The sequence below is a fragment of the Stegodyphus dumicola genome, chromosome 5 (genome assembly GCF_044657685.1).
Source record: "Stegodyphus dumicola isolate Sdum_Otavi_A_Nest chromosome 5, ASM4465768v1".
NCBI lineage: Eukaryota > Metazoa > Arthropoda > Arachnida > Araneae > Eresidae > Stegodyphus > Stegodyphus dumicola.
The window spans coordinates 105,768,197-105,785,943 of NC_140772.1; the positions used below are offsets into that span (position 1 = coordinate 105,768,197).

Genomic DNA, 17,747 nt, shown 5'->3' on the forward strand with positions numbered 1-17,747 from the left:
TCTTCACACTGATGGCTTTCGAGGGGCAAAATACTGACTCGACTGTTCGTCCTGCATGAAGAAATCAAATTATTTTTCAGCAGTAAAATAATCCAGAATTTCAAGAACTCTTGTCCGAAGACTTGAGTGGGTAGTCAAGCTTGGATACCTGGCACATGTTGGAAGGACAACTTAAGTACATGTTTACAGTACAAGTAAAATAGATGCTTTTCAAAAACAATATCACTGTGGCAAATGCTATAGAAGGAAATCTACAAATTTTTATAAATTTTAATCAAAATATGGTAGAGAAGGATCTCAACCAGCAAATGGTATCCATTATTCAACAGCACTTTCAATCACTGGCAGAATGTTTTGGTTTTTATGACTTAAAGCAAGAAGATCCTAGGCATGGAAATATGTGGATTACATTGTCATCCATTGTCAACAAACACTGAAGATAGCAAATTAAGCATGAATGAAAAAGAAAGCCAGATGAATCTGTCTTGCAAGACCATTTAAAAACTAAATTCCAGTCATTTTTATCAAGACCTTAATTTTGTCTCTCTATAAAAAATTAATACCCATCACTGAGTGGAAAAGGAATGCAAATTTTAATTCAGATTTTGACAACATATTTGTGTGAAAAGGCGTTTTCAATTGTAACAGCAATTAAAACTCAGTACAGGTCTTAGCTTGAAATAAACGTGGCTCTTCTTCTTACAGTAATATCACTAAAACCAAAAATCCACAAACTGATTTCAAACACTTTAGTGAAATTATTACACTAAAGTGAAAAAATTAGGTTTATTTAAGTATTACACTAAAAATGTGTAATACTTAAATATAAATAAAATGTGTAATATTAAATTTTTCACTTTTTTTAATAGTTGCTCTATAACTTTGTTACCTTTAATTGCTGCATTTCACATTAATAAAATAAATGGTTTCTGATTATTATTATATAAATGTATTTACCTTTTTTTTCTAAATTCATATTAAAGGTCTGCCAAATAAAAAATTATACATTTAGTGGTCCATGAAGTTCTAAAAGTGGGCAACCGCTGCCCTAGACTGTCTTAATTGAGCCCCAGTTATAGACCTATCATTAGTTGGGAAATTAATAAAAATGTGAAGCATCATGTTTTCTAAGTTCTGCACCCACAATAATTAGACAGTTGTTAATTGCATGGCTAAAAATTAAGGAATCTCACATTTTCAATATAATTTGATCACTTAACATGTAAAATCTAATTAAAATGTACTGAATATGAATTCAGTGTTATGAGGATATCAGATTTCTAATTTAAAACATCATCAGTGACATTAAAATACATAATAGATAGAATTCAAGAATACAATCATAGATTTCAAATCTGATATTATTTATTTTCATCATACAATACTGTGTATAATGGCATTCTTATAGAAAGAATTTTGAACAATGTCTCAAAGTCACGATTTACCTGAATAAGTGGTTTGTAGAAAAAGAGAGGTCATCAGGTAAATCACAAGGCAAATAGCATAGCTAAGGAAACTGGTATCTCCAGAGTGGGATTTCTCAATTTTGGAAACGATCCCATACCCATTCAAGGTTACTTATATGAAAGAAGAAAAGCTGACGACTGTTTTCTGTCTATTAGAGCCCACTGGAATTGAACATGAAATGCCACTTACTCAAAAAAGGAGATTTTCCAAGTTGCAGGATGAAACATGGTCACACAAAGTGTACAGAATTGTTTTCATGAGCATGCACATAAGTAAATGTGCATGCACATTTGTATGCACATAAGTTGTATTTTTTGTTTCTTTAACTAAAAGTTACTATAGATGTAGAGGAATTGGAGAATGGACATCATAATTGGGATAATACAAACTGTCATCAAATTCTCTTTCCAGACCATTCTCATCTCGTATGGAATTGAATTTATTATATAAATCTTTCAGTTTAAAAATTAGATTCCTAACATCATCAAAGTCTTTTGGTTTAGTAATATTATTCAATTCTGATTGTGGATTTTCTTTCTTCTTATCATTGACTGCTTTAGCATAAGATCTGTTCACTGTAAATTTTGAGCTAACATTTTGTTCATAGTGTTTATCTTGCTTTGTAAAGTCTTTTTTGAGGTTAGGCAGATTTTGCTTTTCATTTTTCATCTGGTTGCCTGGTCTTTTAGTGCAGCATTTCTTAAACTGTGGGTCGCAGGGGTTGGTAAAACGCACTACGCCCAAGGGGAGTGATACCTTCATTGAGGATATTATACGGCAGAGTTTCTTTAAACTGTAGAGCAGATAAGACATACAGACAAAGAAAAAAGGAAAACGTTTCGACACATTCTTTTTATAATAAAAACGTTCATTTTACTTTCTTTGCATATGACACTGTCATTTTGTCTGTTACTTATTAAAAATGTTCGGATTGTTCTATGTCTTAAAATTAAAAATTGAAGTTAATGCCCTAAAACTGCAATAGTATATTACAGTACAAGTGAAAAAATTGATAGTTTAACATGTGTGTGTCGGATTTACGCAATGCTTATGGGGTCCCACAAAATTTTCATAAATATTATGGGGTCCTCAGAGTCGTGAAAGAATCTAAGGGATAAAAAAGGGGTCGCAACTGAAAAAAAGTTTTAAAAAACCTTGTTTCAGCACTGCTTGGGACATGAGAGCCAGCACACAGGACATACGTCACTTTTATTGCCTTATTGAATTTCTTGTGGCATTCGTATGAGTGGTGCTGATCTGAACAGTGAACGCATCATGGTTGATTAAAACAAGTGCAATGTGTGTGTCCATAGCACTGGCATTTAAAACATTCAACAGGACTTTGCTAACTTTGATATCCTCTAATTCACACTTTCATATTTTTAGTCCAAAGGGGCTTTGTCCCTGAAGGACTATGTTTTCGTTTTGCAATTTTGCATTGAATCACTATAAATGTCCGTTTCACTTTTCAAATTGTTGCCACCAAATGTTAGAGTCTTGCATTATGTTTGAAGAAATTAAATAATGAAAAATTTTCATTCCATCAAATTTTGAATGACGTAATCCTCCTACGAATATGGGCATGTGGAAGATCAAATTTGAAATTTGTAATTGGTTTTATGATTGATTTCATATTTTGTAAAACTTCAAGGAATTTTTTAGTAACAAACTCGATGATTTAAAAGCAAGCAATGGCAACACTACACATCTGCTTGAAGAGCATCAATATTTCTTTTAAAATCCATAATTCAAGCTATTTACTTAATAGGCACATTATTATCTGAATTCCATAAAGGCTTGGAGTTTTCACCCGAGGGTGAAGTGGTCGAGTCTGACTCTGCATCTGTCCAGTTCATTCTAGGTTCAGCTAGCTGATCGTGCAAAAGGAGAAAAGAGCATAATGACAAAATGAACTAAGAAAATTTCGATTGATATCTAATAGCTTAAACACTAGCAACCAACAGATGGAAAGTACAGAGATGAGAACTTCAAAACTTTTTTTTGGCTGTATATTAGAACCATTGGGTATTCAGTTCTTTTAAAGGATGGTACCACTTGATGTCACAGGACACATCTTATGGGAGATTGACTATTGGGAGCAGGAAACAAAGCACAGAGGGTAAGTGCCATGTTCACTCAACTTAAATGCAATAAGATGTGCTGAATGCTGTAGGAAGAGGAGTTACTGCTTGGCCAGGAGATCTTCTGTCATTCCAATTATGCTTGTGAAGGAAAGGGAAAAAATTCTCCCAGAAGTGACTAATCACCTTGTAAATTTCATACTACACAAATCCTCGCCATTTCAGCAGTTTGAGGAGATATATGTCCTGTTAACACTGCATAAAATCCTAAAAAAATCGATTTGTTTAGTTTTTTGTTTGTTTGTTTGTTTCTGAATATTGAACCTATTCATTTTGTATCTGAATATTCAGAGAATTTTCTCTTTTAATTAAATAACTTTGTAAGCCAAACTTTCTAGTGGTGTATGTTCATAGAGCTATATATATATATCTATTACAGTTTTTCTTAAAAAGATGAACATGTATGCCTTTGAAAAAAGAAGGACTGATCCTTTAAATTTTTTTTTACTATTGTGTAATGATTATGATGCGAAACCTATGGATAAGCAATATTTGGATTTTTTAAATGAATGAAAAGTGAAAGTGAAGTGATATTATTAGTTTTATCATAAAGGGTATCTTGAAATGCATTATTAGAAAGCATGATTTCGTTATATATATCATAATTGCATTCATCTTAGATATTTGTTATATAGTACAAAATCTACAATGATCTAATATCCAGATTAATGGGGGAAAAGATTCTGAGACTAAAGTATCAAATTAGCATATGCTTAATGCTTCGTGCATATGCAGTAGACATTTTTTTCATTGTAAAGCATGTGGATTCATAATTTCACTTTGACACTAAATAAAACACCTCCATGTTGAAAAAACACAGTCATTCATTAGCGTAAATCTATAATCTAACTTTTGGCTGCCTTTAGGCTTGGCATACTACATCTTGAATGAAAATACACTAATAAAGTTCATCTCTGATTTTACACATATTGGAAAACTTTGTAATTATTTTTTGCTTTCATCTCTATATGACTATCATTTTGTGATAACTTGACAAATGACTCTCATAGCAATGTCTGAAACAATTTTTTTAAAAAAAATATCAGGGTTTAATGGAAGTTTCCTGCCACCGCATATATCATCTGCACAGACAGTTCGTGTTGGTAAGTTTAATCATATTTTATCAAATGATTCTAAGCATTTGAAAGAAAGAGATTTACTTTAGAACACTGTGTTGTGAAATTTGTAAAAAAAATATCATTAATTACAAGGTGTCTGAAACGGAACTATAACGCTACCTGATTAGAACCATCATTTACTTCTAGTTCTGTTGCAAAAACTCAACTAGAGAATGTCACCAAGTCATGTGTATAGCGTTAGGTACTAATTTTGTATCATATGACACTGTTGTTTAGTACTGAAAATTCAAAAACAAGGACTGTGACATTCAAAAAGCAAAGCACTCTGGCCAGCGTACTGATGTTGATGAGGCCAGCCTGCGAGAACTGGTGGAAAAAGATAAGTATATAACCACTCGAGAGCTTGCTAAGGAGTCAGCTGTTAGTGCCACGTCCATCAGTCGTGCTGAGCATCGCATAAACTTGACATACACTTTCAGTCGCTGGGTGCTGCATGATCTGACTCAAGCAAATAAGGAGATATGTGCTCGGGCCTGCACTGATCTGCTTGAATATCAATGCAAGAACAAAATTTTGGCCTGGATAGTCACTTGTGATGAAAAATGCATTTACTTCAACAACACAGGCTGAAAAGGGGGTTGGTCTGCGCCCAGTGAGCTGGTCGGCGGCATCGTAAAGCACAGTTTGAATAACAAAAAGATCATGCAAGACCATATGTGTCTGCATTCACTGGCTGGACTCTGCATGAACTTTGTATGGGATCTTTTGCCACACCCGTTATACAGCCCCAACATTGCTTACACATTTGTAGTACTGCTGATTTCAACAAAAAAGATTGGTGCACAACTACATGTTATAATAGTCCCATATAAAAAATTTCAGTGTTCTACGGCTAATCGGTTTTGAGTTGTGTGAGATACATACGTAGTTACAGACATGATAGAAAACAGCAATTTTGAATCCATTTTACAATTCGGTTTGGAATACAGAGTACTTTACTCTGTTGATATATGCAAAAAAGTCATGCAAAAAAAATCGTCGAAATCAATTCGGGAACAGTCAAAGTGGATATTTCTGCTGATATCTGATAACCAAAAATTTTTGATATTACAATACTTCCTTTATTTCATACAAAGGAAATAAGAAAGGTAAATGCATATTTAATAACAAAGAATATAATAAATTAATTCATTTAACTTACAGGCTCTTTTCACTTATTGTTGCACAATTTTGAAACTATTGAATATAATAGTTTTACAAAAATCGTATTATCAAAATTTTCCAAGAACTTTACACATGTATGGAAAATGTTTGATACACACAAAATATTTATGAAACAAGAAATAATTAAGGTTTCGGTTATCAATATGCAGCACATAGTCAGAAAATGAAAAATCCTCTCCTCTTTTAACAATTTATGGTGAACGTTCTGCAAGTAACAGAAATAGACATTATTAGTCCAAAGGAGCAATTTGCCCAGAAGGACTATTAATTTCATCTTGACATTTTGTATTGAAATGTCGGTTAACTTTTCAAATTGTGGCCACTAAAATATTATATTATATTTCAAGAAATTAAATGATGAAGAATCTGCATAAATGTATGTGTTTCTCGCATTGTGATAAAACAGTGGTACCTAGAGCCATCAAATTTTGAATAACTTGCATTTCCTTCCTTCCAAATATGGGCATCTCGAAGCCCAAATTTGGAATTTGTTCTATTATATATTTTATATTTTGTAGAACAATCAAAGAGCTCACAAAGCAGACAAAATACCTACAAAGTAAAGTTATTACCTGTTGTTTGTATTCTTCCACAATACCCACTTTATTGAGACGCAAATTTCATCAAATTTTAAGGGATTTTCCATAATTTTGCAACATTAAAATAATTCACTAATTTTTCTGATTTCTGTTGGAATTTCGAGATGGTTTCCCATGTTTAAATGCTTCAAATATTTGCTGTCTAATAATATTTGTCATCTTAAACAATCCATTTTCAAATTTAAACCACGTTATGTGATAGTAGATTAGCCCTACGACTACTGAGTGGTACCGGTGGGCCTGCTATCACTGAATACTGGTAGTTCAACCGGGTTTCAAATAGCAGCAACGAGCTGATTGTATTTTAATTATTTCCCCCATGTATAGCATGGGTACAAGCCAGAAAGTCTTCCACAAAAACATCCCTCCATTTATGCAATGTCCTTTGCCATAATTAAATAAACAAACCAAACTAACCAGGATAACAGATAATAAATTTTTAAAAAATCTGTCTGGCATATAATGTATTAATTTATACTATCAGCTTAAATCAATATCCTGATCACTAGTAACTGTTCCGTTAACATTTGGAAAGCTTGATTGTTTGAAAATAAATGTAACATAATGCGTCATTATCCAACAGGCTCTCTTTGGAAGTGTATGTGATAATCCTCGGCTGTGAATTATTGGGCAAATTTTTATGATTTATTCCTTGAGATTTTCACTAATTTTCAGTTTTCAGTTATGCCATCCTCCCCATAATGAAATAATTTATATTATGTGATGCACAAAATAATATTGAAGTATTCAACAGGAAATGTCATATGGGATGAATTATTGAAGTAGCAGAATATATTTTAACGAATCTGTTGCAGAAAAGATTACATTATTCCTAATATTTGAAAACTATTTTAAATGTGTTTTAGATATGTTAAATTCCAATGCATTCAATGATGTCCTGACCTAATACACATTCTATCACAAAAAATATATATGAATTCCAGAAGGAAATAAACTACTACAGTCAAAAGTCGTTAATTCGGACACCCATAATCCGGACCTCAAAGCTAAAAACTTTCTGCGCATGCGCCGCGTTCACACATGCGCATAGGCTTTTACGTGTGCGCATAAGACCTTTTACGACTGCGCATATGCGTGCGCGCAGCGCAGAATACGTTTTCATGTGCGCGTTTTATGTATAACGGACGGTATAAGCTAAAATTATCTAATTATCTATTTCAGTTAATGTTGATGATTGTGTTCTTCCTTAATCTTCGAATCCGGCTTATTATTTTTTGCAGACTGCAAGAGCAATTTTATAAAAGTAAACCTGAACTTTCGATTATGTCAAATACCGATTCTGGAGCTGCCAAAGGATCGTACAAAACGAAAGTATGTTTCGATGTCCATCAAACAAAAAGTGGAATTGCTGCAAAAAATGGATAAAGACATGAATGTGACAGAGAGGTTAGTGAAAACGAAAAAATTTCGATTGACAAGTTAGTCGGTATTCTTGGCACAGCAATTAACGGGACTTGAACAGCGGAACTTTGTAACTGAACAAGAAATTATGTCTGTTTATAGAATTAAAGAGAAAGTATTATCACATAAAACGAAGCAACTTAAACAACTTACATTGAAAGAAATGTTTATTAAAGTAAACAAATAAATATTAAGCTTTTTTTTTTTTTTTTTTTTTTTGTAAATTTTGATACCCTTTAAATTATAATTGTTCTTTATTTCATAAATTACGGTTTCATATTTTTAATTTTAGAATTTCTGCATGCCATCTTACGAGATTTAAACTGATGACCTATGATCCGGAATCGCCGAAGTCCCAACGAGTCCAGATTAACGACTTTTGACTGTATTACAAAACTTAACATGTATGTAGTGTATGAGGAGATAAAAAAATGATTACAGATTCAGAACAAAAAATTGCTTTATTAAGAAGCTACGGTGTGAAAATGTTTACAAATCAGTAAGTAGTATAGCCACCTTCGGCAGCTAAATAAGTCAAAACATGGTGTGGCATCAAATCAAGTAGGTCACCTATGACCCCCTATTTAAGATCATGCTATAGTCTTTACAGCTGGGTATTAAATTTACCAATATTCTGGGACGGCTGCAGTTGCCTTCCAAGCAAGTCTCAAATGTGCTCTGTTGGTGAAGGTCTGGTTACCTGGCAGGACATGGGAGTACGTCATATCCTTGAACACATTGTTGGTAGTATGTGGACGAGCTTTGTCTTACTGATAGATGTCACCTGGATGACTTAATAGCACAGGCAGTACATCCAAGGTTAAAATGTTGTCCATGTGACTCCATCCTAGTGCCTTAAAAAATGACTAGAAGGGATTGTGTGTCCCAACAAATATCTCCCCACACTGTCACACCTTGTGTAATCACTATATGCTGCTCGACAATAAATGCTGAGTCAGACCATTGACTTGGCCATCCCCACACACGTGTGCATTGGTCATCAGCACATAGACTGAATAGGGATTCATCACTGAAGATCACATGCCTCCAGTCGGTCACACTCCAGCTTGCTCGAGTTCAGCAAAAATCTGGTCAACTCATGTCCGGCCTATGATCTGGGGTCAGTAGAAGCATCTTAATGGATGTTGGCAGCATATATCAGCATCGATGAGTTGTCTCCAAATGGTTTCCCTTGATACCACCGGATGCCTAGAAGGTGATAAATGGCATCGAACCGATGCTAGTGATGTTGTTGGTGAAGTGACAAGTAAACAAGTAAGCTCGAGAGTCGCTCTTTTAATTGTGCGACCCTCGAGCGTGCTTGTTTTTCTGGGACTCCTTGATGGTAGACTATCCCTTTGATGATCCGTTATCACCAACATCGAGCAACTACCATATCACTCTGAACGAGATGGCGGCCAATACACCTGTTTAACCATACTACATCTCTGAGGCCTACTATACACCCCTTCTCAAAGTCCGAAAACAGTTTGTACTGCAACCGGTTACATCTCAGAGGCATCTTTAGTCACAATTCCGTTCATCTATTTGGCAGATTAATTTGAATTGCATTGCAGCACAAGGAAGCATGCTTGTAAATTCTCCCAGCTGTGCATCTCATATGCGCGTAGCGCACTTACCCTTGTCTTATTTGCATCGAAATTTAAATCATTTGCATATCTCTTACCTGACTATATTCCTGCCTGGTTTCAGGTTTGAGACTCGATTTCTTTTGGTGCATATTGTTTTTTTGTGATAGAGTGTATAATTAGATTATTCATAAGATATAAATTTAAGGCATCCTTTTTATGTGGTAAGTTCTATATATTACAACAAGTATATATCAGTTCAACATTCAAGGTTTTACATAGAATGGTCCAAAATTGGTAACTGAGGCAACTTTATGGAGATATCCCTAATACTCTCTGAAAAACACCGAATGATCTTTCCACATTTTTGCATAACTCTTACTTGAATATTCATTAATAGTACTTATTGGTAGTATTAGTTAAATAATTTATTATTTGAGTTATATTTAGCAGAGAACCAAATATTGCATTTGAGATATTGTTTCGTTGAATGTGGTAACTCATTAGCTGAAGGGCCTTGAAGGAAATGTTCACACTGGTTTTCAGAAACTACAGATGGCTATTGAAAGCAATGAATGTTTTGTCTTAAATTGCTTCAGAAAGGGGGAGTAATATCTGTTCAACTGTGCAGATGATCAACAACAAATGACATGAAAACAATTTGCCAAGTTTCCTACTTGGTGAAAGATGTAATGGACATTAAAGAAACCTTTAATTTTGCTAAATATTTGAATATAATCAATGTATATGCACATTTTCTACTTTAAAAATAAGATTTTTATGAATGAATTGAATCATGGAGAGTCTGTAAATGTCATTTCCTGAGGTACAAAAATAACCACTTTAATGCAGAAAAATTAAATGTTCTCCAAAATGGTGTATTTAATTATGGCAAAGCACACTAGGGCTATTTGCCTAAGGGGAGGGATGCTTTCGTGGAGGACTTTCTAAGGGAAACTGGCTTGTATATATGTTACACATGGGGAAAACCACGAAAACACCCATGCAGCCAGCCCATTGCCGGGATTCGAACCTGGGACCGAACTACCAGTGTTTAGCGACTTTACCGCTCGGCCGGTAATTGACTATGAGCTGGAATGGAGATATGGCACCCTTTGGTTTTCAATATTGGTACTAATTGAAAAAATCCTAAAAAACAAGTGCTATTTGGCAACTATTTGTTTATAATATGTCAAAGTATTTGATTTCTTTTAATTCAGCAGAGTTTTGAAGATGCATTCCATGTAGCAGCAGATTTTTCCAGTGGTTCACTGCAATTTTTTTATGTAATAATATGCTGCTAAATTTGTTTATGTTAAAAGAATAGGCAGACATTAGTCAACAAACCACCTTAAGATTAGGGGCACAGCATCAATCAAATAATTTCCAGAAACATGAGTAGTTAAGAAAGGAACTTTTGCAAAAGAATTCCAGAAAGTCAACTGTTACTGAGTTTTCTCCCTAATTAAAATTATGCAGAATTAAGTACTTCTGTGTTTCTAGTTATATTTACATTAAATTACCTTAATTCTATTGATATTTCAAAAAATACTTTTATCATCATTTCATCTCAGCTTAATGCTATTGAACAGTCCATGGACAAAAATGATCACATAAAGTGGTGTCTACTGTGCATGCAGTGGAATAAATTAGAATTAATAATTCAGAATGCTTTCATTAATTAAACATTTTTTTTTTTTTTTTAATGTGCTGTATGTGTATATGCTGAGTATACAAGCAAGGGCTCTTGACAGACAGAATGAGGATACTATTGCTTACCATGAAAATGGAAAATTTTAATTAAAAAGTTACTACCTTTCCAGAATAGTACTATACCAGCTAGTGTGAAGGCAAGTTCAATGCTTTATTTGTTAGGCCCAATGTGATTTTGGCTGCATAAATATTAATAGTGAATATCGGTATAAATTTTAATGAATTAGGTGCATTATCAAAAATAAATTGGAAAATATGTGTATTCTATAAAAATATGTTAATACCAAATGTTGTATGCTTAAAGCTAACACAGCTTCGGATCGAATTTTTATCTCAAAGATGTAAAAGATACATGATAAATTCATAACTTTTTGGAACCATATACGCATTACATGCAGCTATTTGATATACGCATATACATGCAGCTTTATATACATTAACGTACACACGGCCAAGCCTATTTGCCAGGATTTGAACTACCAGTTTATTTATCATATTTAAAGTGTTATTGATTGTGGTACTGTTTTTATATGATTTCCATTTGAGGATGATGGAGTTTTTAGAGAGATGGAATCCTGTTGTAAGCAGCTCATTTCTTCCTTTGAATATTAAATTTCTTCTTGAATTGTAATTACTACTAGTGTCAGTTTACTTTCCAGAGTAGCTTTATTAGGAATTAAAACATTTTGTAGTGTCATAACTCTAACAATTGGGGAAATTAGTCTTTTCATAAAGGAATTATGTAAGATACACTTTGGTACATTTCATGTAAATAATTCAGTTGCACTAGCTATACAGCCTTTTCTATATTTTAATCAAAATCATGCTGCTTTCCTAGTTTATGTCCAATTATAACATTCAGCTTTGGTTTCCTACAACAACTATTTTTCAAAGAAGTGGTGTAGAAGAGAAAAAAGCAACTTATTTTTGTCTGCCTCTTTCCAATAAAAGCTTATCTCCATACTACATGTATTCTGTAGCCGGCATTTTTAATATGTATCACATCTGAATCACTTTCTTCTAAATTTTGAAATATAATATGGTATAAATACATGATCTCAAAGCCTCAGTTACATAAGGATGGAAGGAAGAATTTAATACATTTTCTTAAATATTCATTAATTTTTAAGTTTTATCTATACAACAGACTTGATTTTTCATCTGAATGAAATTTTTCTTTTGTTAGAAATAAAGTTTTTTAACTAAATTTTACCATCTGAACATTAACATTTTCTAAGACTGTTCTTGTTTACAAGTCATGATAAAATTCAAGTTATATTTTAAAACCATAAGCAAAACTTTTCTTGCATTATGTGAGGATTTGGAATAATTTAAATAAAGAAATGAAATAAGCTTTTTTTTTATTAAATTTCACCTACTGAGCACAATGCATATTCTAATACTGGCTTGTTGTTTAAAAAGTTACAGCAAAATTCAGAAATCGGTAATTTTTTTACTAAGGCAGTTTACTGTTACAGAAAAGCACAGCAGACAACAGCAAAGCACTAATAATGTACAAAATACTATGAATGTTTAAGGCTTTAAAAATACTTCATTTTTAACTTGTCCCCATTGTTTCTAATGCTTGAACAGATATTTGCTAACATTACTGCACTTTACTATCTTTTGCATCTCTCTTTCATTGTTGCAGTCTGCTGATCAAAGTGTTCTTCATGTTCATCACTGACATTACCACTACTGTCAATAAAAAAAAAAAACCTAATAAGAATGAATGACATTCTGTAACATTTGGTACCTAATCTTTTCATACAATATCATAAGATTCTTTATTTTTCTGTTTCCCAAAAAACCTACATGTTTATCATCTCAAGTTTTGGGTCAAATTGTGAATGACGTACAAGTATACCTTGTTTTACCCAAATGCATGAAAATTTCCTGCATACGTATACAAATGCCAAACTATCTTCCTAAAATATCTTGGCAGGCTTAATTTCATATCAAGTGGAAAAATGAATATGTTCATTGAATCTTTGAAATGTGAGATACACGCAGAAGCTAGTCCGTCATTTTGTAATGCAAATCCCAGGCATTATTGCCCCCACTGACACAAAAACAATATTTTGTGTAATCCTTTTAATCCCAGCAAATTTGCCACCGAAATCCATCATATCCCGGATTCCGTAGAATTCCTTTAGTGTTCTAGTAAGTTTTCTAAAGAGTAACTACATAGACAACAGGTATTGAAAGAAGGCAATATTATTATGCTACAAAATTGCTCTCAGAAGAATCAATAAAGTCTCCAGTCTTCTGTGATATATTCATCAATGCAAGAAACTCTTCGACAGAACAGCAGTCAGGTTCTCTTTTGTTTGAAAAAAAAAACAGCAAACTTCCAGCCTTAAGTGAAAAGCTACGTCATGTTTACATCATCTGTAGCCATCAGATCAACAGTTTTGTGTTTTAAAAGTTATCTGAATAGGTCATTTTAAGTCAGTCTGCATTATTTTATATGGTTAGTTGGCAGATAACAGTGGGGAACAAACTGGAGATGTCAAAGGCCATTCTGCATCCTTTTCAACATGCATATCCATGGTGAAACGGTACTTTGATTTTTCAACCCCCAAAAATATCTAATCCTTGACTTTAAAAGTTGCCAAAAAAACATTTGGCTATCTTTGCATCAGTTCATAAATAATAAATATTTTACTAGAGAAAAGAAATTTTATAAGAAAAAATAATGACCGATATTTACACTTTTTTCAGTTGGTAGATACTATTCAGTTATATATACTTAATCAAAGTATACTCAAACATGTGTAGTATGGACATGCAGGAGTAGGCTATTGTCATATATGCTAGAAAACACACGGCAGTTCTATTAAATGTTGAAACAAGGAATGTGGATAATTGATCACATGAAATCATTCATCTGGACGAGAATACATCAAAGTGCCCTTTTACAATATAGCTCCTAGCAAATAGAAATAATCTATTGTATAATCAGTGGGTTCTCCTCATACCTTAAGCAATCTAAACTTCATATAGTAACCTATCCTATATGTCCATACATGAGAAATAGAGGATAATGCTGTGCAGCATACGAGAAGCCTAAAATCAATCCTGATCTTCAACCGTGCGTCCATAAATACGAGAGTTGGGCTTTTCTTCTTTCCAGGGTGATGGCATAATATATAAACTTAAACATAACATTTCCACTTATGTTCCAAATAGTGTTTGGCAACATAAGTGGCATGAATTTTATTAGCACTTCAAAAATATTAACACACACACATTGCAATCCTACTCACAACACATGGTTTCTAGACAGAAGATTTAATGTTTTCCTTAAGTTAATAAGAAAATGTTGCAGTGTTATGGAACATTAGGCTGTCAAACAATCAATAATGTTCATAACATGAAGTAAACCTCCCTTTTGTCATACTTGTTTTGACGGCATATGAAAGACAGTATTTCTGAACTTTCAGATTTTAATGCTGCACAAGAGTGAAAACTTTTGCTTACATCCACTACAGCTTTCATACTCCGAGGATTGGCGTTTTCACCTCTACTGATAAGAACATATTGCCCATTATTTTTATTTTACCTTCATTTAAATTTATGTAACTACTTCAAAAAGGGCTAAAATTTAGACTTTTTAAATCCTAATTTTTCATGTTTCAATGCATTTATTTAGTTAGTTACACTATCCTGCATGATGAGGGCATGGTGTATGCCCAAATAAAAGGGTCCGTACTCACTTCTGCACATTGAAATTAACTACTTCTGAGGACCATCTATGAAAAAAATTAAAGACCTTTCAAGCAAATAGGAAATGAATAAACTAAGTGGATGAGGTACCACTTCGCACCAAACATGAGCAGTGGTGCAAAATCTAATTAGATGGTGATAAGCTTAAAGATAATGACTATTTTATTAAATTTATAATAAATACAAAACAGATTTCACAGAGCCATTTCAAATTACATGGCAGGCACAAAAACTGCTGAAAATATCTTTTCATACAATCTGGCTCGTGAATTCAACGAGGCAGGGGTTGTAGTACTATGCTCATGTTTATTTCAGATTTTTTGTATGGCTTTCTGCATCAGGTTCAATAATAAAGTTGGATTATAAGTTAACCTGCCTGTATTCACATCCAGCAGCTCCAAATTCATCTGTTTGGACAATAGAAAATTCTTGGATTGATGTTCTTTCCTCCTTAATCATAAGAACATCAATGCATAGCTAATCAAGATGCAATATGAAAAAGTTACTACATATGGCAAGTGGCGATCTGTTAGCAGGAATGCATTGTAATGGGAGTCACAGGTATTGTTTTCAGTAGTCCTAACTTACTTCTTACTGAGCTATTCAACAGACCTCTTTAGTTACTAAATACTTTATATAACAGAATAATCTTTATCATCAATAAAAACACTATGAAGTATTTTAGGGAGTTTTTATTTTACCTATATTAGAATTCCTCCAAATAGGATAATGTGAATTAACACTTCACTGTAATGAACCATCATGGTTAAAGCAAACTCTACAGAAAGTTAAAACAGCAGGATTAGAACTTATGCAGTAAAATTGAAATTGGTTCGTTAGCAAGAATTTTTCAAGCACCTATAAAACAATTATTTACATGCATAAAAGAAAAGGGGGATGAAAATACTGTAATCAATTATTCAATGCAAATAAAATAATCTGAAGTTAAATCTGTAACAGATAATATAAATGTAAAGAGATTACGGAATTTGTATTTAGTTGCATGATCAAGGTTTTTTGCTCCAAATTATTAAATTTAGATAAAGATACAAATAATCGTGTAAGCATTTTGGCAGAAAAACATTAAATACTTCTTCCCCTTAAAAATATACATTTACATTAACCAAACAATTTCAAGGATAAGTACATTAGAATTATAAAGAAGTATTATTTTTATAATTATAAACAGTTACTCCATTTTTAACTGTGAAGTTAACTCCAACTTAACTCTTATTAATGCATGAAAATTCCCACATTTAAGTGTGTTACTTGTGATGCACAGTTAATGAAAATTTTCAGAATGCACTAGCATTATAAGGAAAATTTTCAGAATGTACTAGCATTATACAAAAAAACTGTTGAATGAAAAACAAGTCTTAAGGAACAGACCACATTTTAATATGAACATAATAATTACATATCAACAAAGTGAACATTTAGACCAAATGTTGAAAACTCATCGAGTGAAACACTAATATTACAATTTCATTGTTATTCTATGAAAACTGTGCTTGTAAATCAAGATGCTTAGTTAAAGATAGAAGAAAATATTGCAACATACTTTTTAACTGCTAGAACTCTATTAAAATACATATCCAATTCACTGTATAGTTATCACAATTTAGATATTACTACAACTTCATAATAAAAGTCATTCACTTATCCCTTTACTCATCCCTCAAAGGCAAAAATTATATTTTTTTATTCTATCAATATGAAAACAAAAAAATTTCAAATTTAATCTACATTTGAAGTTAAACTGGTTTTATTCACGAATACAAAAACTCTCAAATTTAACCAATACCTGAAGTCAAACCAAGTTTACTCAATCTAATTTAACAATGGAATGATATTTTTGCATTAATATACAAATCATAAAGAATAGCACATATGCGAAGACTAGCACACTTGTTCTAGTATAGTTCAAAATATGGCTGTAATTTAAATTTAAAAAAAGTACTGAAGCAAAAAAGCAGCTCAAAATAATCACTCCAGAGCAGCAGCCTGTTCCAAAATGATGGGAACTTTACGTTCTCGGGTAGGTGGTTTGTCCACCTTTTTCGGAGCTGTTATTTTCAAAATACCGTTTTCACTAAGAGTAGATTTCACGGTTTCAGGCTCAACTCCATCCGGTAGCATGTATTTCCGTGTAAATTCTCGGGAAATAAATCCATGTGCATCGGCCTTTTCGTCATGCTTAGCATGGATCTGAATGTAATTATCTACGATTTTCAGGTCGACTTCATCTGGTTCAAACTGACTAACATCAAGCATAATCTCAAATTTACTCTCATCACTCTTCACTTCAGACTGCCCAGATGAATCGACGCACTGCTGTGTTCTTGGTCGAATATAATAACCTCGATATCGCCGAGGAGGCAGCAGATCTTCGTCTATTAGTCCAACACCAAAATTTTGATCCATAAGACGAGCAGGATAATCATATGTATCCCACCAATCTTTCCCATTAAGTAACGCGACTAAATTGGGAAGAGAATTCATTCTTAGTTGCAAGGGTTAATATCTAAACCGGCGAAGAGTCAGATTACGGCGAAACTGAAACGGTAAAAATTAAACATGATTCGCTGGTACTTTATTGTGACGTAATGATAGGTGGCGCTAGATATCAATCTTTCTTTGTTGCCAAATTCTATTAAGTAAATATTTCTGCACAGTAAAATAACAGTTGTCACTATTCATGCTAAATGACAACTTGAAAACATAAGAAAGAATCGGGAGCAGCGCTTTTATACTAGCGGGAAACGAACTTCATGAAAAGCCGTA

The 17,747-nt window shown here is 33.0% G+C and overlaps 1 pseudogene; it reads right to left on the reverse strand.

Annotated features, from left to right (window-relative positions):
• Nucleotides 1-16,339: 16,339 nt before the first annotated feature.
• Nucleotides 16,340-17,534, reverse strand: LOC146997193 (protein lethal(2)essential for life pseudogene; annotated as a pseudogene).
• Nucleotides 17,535-17,747: the final 213 nt, after the last annotated feature.